A 3,529-nucleotide genomic window follows, 5' to 3' on the forward strand; every position below is an offset into this window, starting at 1 on the left:
ATCCCATCCTCTAGATTTTATTTCAGCAAGGCTCAGGTGCAGAAAACTATCAGGCATTTCTTTTTTAGAGCTTGTGGATCCAACAGATCTCAACTGTTTAACATACAGCACATGGAGTATTTTCCATCTTCAAAAAAGTAAATAACAAAGCATCCCCTGTTATTTCCTGTGTCTCCTGATAGGGTGTAAGCTGGTGTTCCTTCCCTTTTGCATGAGCAAACATGGGGAAGGATTGTGGCCTACTGGATTAGGCACCTTTTAAAAATTTATTTATTTATTTATTTATTTATTTATTTATTTATTTATTTATTTATTTATTGTGTTGAGGATTTAACCCAGTGTCTTACACATGCTATGTGAGTGCTCTGCCACTTACCTACAGCCAAAGCCTGGTTCTGGACCTTGTGATTTCCTATCTGTTTTCAAAAACCCTGAGCTAACTTGTGGAGATTCCCAATATATTGATACACTTGTGGAGGAAAATTTGTGCCTCACTCAGTATGGCATAGATATTTAAAAGCTTCTCTAAGATTAAAACTTAGTGCATTGTTACAAACCGTAATCCAACTCTCTATGCATCAAATCAACAAGGTCCTCCCAAAACACCAAAATATTCTCATCAATATAAACTCTTATGTCCACCAGACAGCCATCACTCATCAAACCATGTTCCAAAGTATCAGAGCCTACATCTGTTCTAAAGTTCCCCAAATGACCATTGTATAACTGGCCAAATAACTGTCAGCTTTGGATGTCACGACATAGTCAACACCCCAAACACACTTGTCCAGAAACATGCACACACCAAAGAACAAAATGTGCCTGCTCAAGAGCTGAGTCCAAGTGCCAATGTAAATTTTGCAAAATTAAATCCCCTGCTGACTTAACGCAGGCCACCCTCCTGCCTGTACCAAATTCATACAAGCCCCCATTACATAAAACCCACATCAACACTCAAAGCTCTCAGACTGGGGTTGGGGATGTGGCTCAGTAGTACAGCACTCACCTAGCATGTGCAAAGCACCACATAAAAATTAAAAAAAAGATATTATGTCCAACTAAAAAAAATCTCTCAGACAATCACACCCACCTTCTTGATGTATATATACCTAAAACCATGCACACCTGGGGCACAAATCAAACTGCAGCAAACCAAAATAGCAACAGCCATGAAGCAACCATTAAAAAGATTCCAAAATAGGTTTGACCATCTGCCCTCTAGGATATATTCTCCTCAACAAAAACAACAACAACAAATCCAATAGACACAACATACAAAAACTGTTTAAAATTTACCTTACATAAACCATTTGCAACTTTCTTAGACATAAATATCTCTTAGACATATGAATGTTTCTTAGACATATGTATATCTGTTTAAATTCTTAGTTTTGTTCTCTCTTAAATGATTTTTCTTCCTAGTTGCTGACTTCCTTTCCCAAATATACATCCTGAAACAATCCTTACATAATTTCTGAACACCACTCTTGCCACAAGAGAAAGCACTTTCATCAAAACAAAAGAGGCCCAAACTCTCCATACTCCCTGGAGAGGGAGGCAGGTCAGATAGTGCTCTGGGTAATGTCCTAATTTATGGAGAAAATCAATCATATCCCTTTGGCCAGAAAAATCTTATTGACTATTAGTTTATGTTATGCCTTTGGTCCTAAAGTCTATCCTGTGATTTCTTAGAGAATTGGTCCTGTCCTAAAAGTGGTTACTAGGCATATGGTTGGGATTTGGGTCTTAAGTGTTGCTCAAGGATTCAAGAATTCCCCATAGTCTGATCTATGGTTTCTTGTGAAAAAAATTAGGATTCATAGGAGGATATCAAGAACCTGGGACTGCTGCTGTATGAGAAGTGGTGGGGAAAGGAACTTTCATCATAGAATTAGACTAAGAGACACAGACTCTTTGGTTCACATTCTGGGAATTAGTGGGTCCCTACTTTTCCAAGGGATCTTGAAATTACCAGGTCAACCTGGTTTGAGTTCTTTGGCTGAAACACAATATCACCAACATTCCACCATCAGAGACAAGGGAGATTGATCAAGCCTTGTCCAGCAAGCTCATCTTCAGTGTCTTTAGATTGGCAGCCACAGTAATGGCTTTTAAGTTGCTGACAGGTACCCAGTATTTATTTTTTGGATTGAAATGCATTTTCCCCCTTAAAAGTACTATACGACTCCAGAAAACCAAAAGTTCATTTTACTCTATCTTTAAAGGACCCCACACACGTCCCCAAATCTAAAATATTTTGAATATGTAGTTATCTTACAGATCTGAAGAATGAAGCTCATGGATAACAAAGGGTAAAGTGAAAATTTCTTTTTATTTTTTTTTAAATTTTTATTGTTGGTTGTTCAAAACATTACATAGGTCTTGATATATCATATTTCACACTTTGATTCAAGTGGTGTAGGAACTCCCATTTTTACCCCATATACAGATTGCAGAATCACATCAGTTACACATCCATTGATTTACATATTGCCATACTAGTGTCTATTGTATTCTGCTGCCTTTCCTGTCCTCTACTATTCCCCTCCCCCCTCCCCTCCCCTCTTCTCTCTCTACCCCCTCTACTGTAATTTATTTCTCCCCCTTGTATTTTTTCCCTTTTCCCTAAGTTCCTCTTGTATGTAATTTTGTATACCCCTGAGGGTCTCCTTCCATTTCCATGCAATTTCCCTTCTCTCTCCCTTTCCCTCCCACCTCTCATCCCTGTTTAATGTTAATGTTCTTTTCATGGTCTTCGTCCGTACTCTGTTCTTAGTTATTCTCCTTATATCAAAAAAGACATCTGGCATTTGTTTTTAAGGGATTGGTTACCTTCACTTAGCATAATCTGCTCTAATGCCATCCATTTCCCTGCAAATTCTATGATTTTGTCATTTTTTAATGCAGAGTAATACTCCATTGTGTATAAATGCCACATTTTTTTTTATTCATTTGTCTATTGAAGGGTATCTAGGTTGGTTCCACAGTCTTGCTATTGTGAATTGTGCTGCTATGAACATGGATGTAGCAGTGTCTCTGTAGTATGCTCTTTTTAGGTCTTTAGGGAATAGACCGAGAAGGGGAATAGCTGGGTCAAATGGTGGTTCTATTCCCAGCTTTCCAAGAAATCTCCATACTGCTTTTCAAATTGGCTGCACCAATTTGCAGTCCCACCAGCAATGTACAAGTGAACCCTTTTCCCCACATCCTCGCCAGCACTTGTTGTTGTTTGACTTCCTAATGGCTGCCAATCTTACTGGAGTGAGATGGTATCTTAGGGTGGTTTTGATATGCATTTCTCTGACTGCTAGAGATGGTGAGCATTTTTTCATGTACTTGTTGATTGATTGTATGTCCTCCTCTGAGAAATGTCTGTTCAGGTCCTTGGCCCATTTGTTGATTGGGTTATTTGTTTTCTTATTGTCTAATTTTTTGAGTTCTTTGTATACTCTGGGTATTAGGGCTCTGTCTGAAGTGTGAGGAGTAAAGATTTGTTCCCAGAATGTAGGCTCCCTATTTACCTCTCTTA

Source organism: Callospermophilus lateralis, unplaced genomic scaffold, assembly GCF_048772815.1.
Source record: "Callospermophilus lateralis isolate mCalLat2 unplaced genomic scaffold, mCalLat2.hap1 Scaffold_45, whole genome shotgun sequence".
NCBI classification, from domain to species: domain Eukaryota; kingdom Metazoa; phylum Chordata; class Mammalia; order Rodentia; family Sciuridae; genus Callospermophilus; species Callospermophilus lateralis.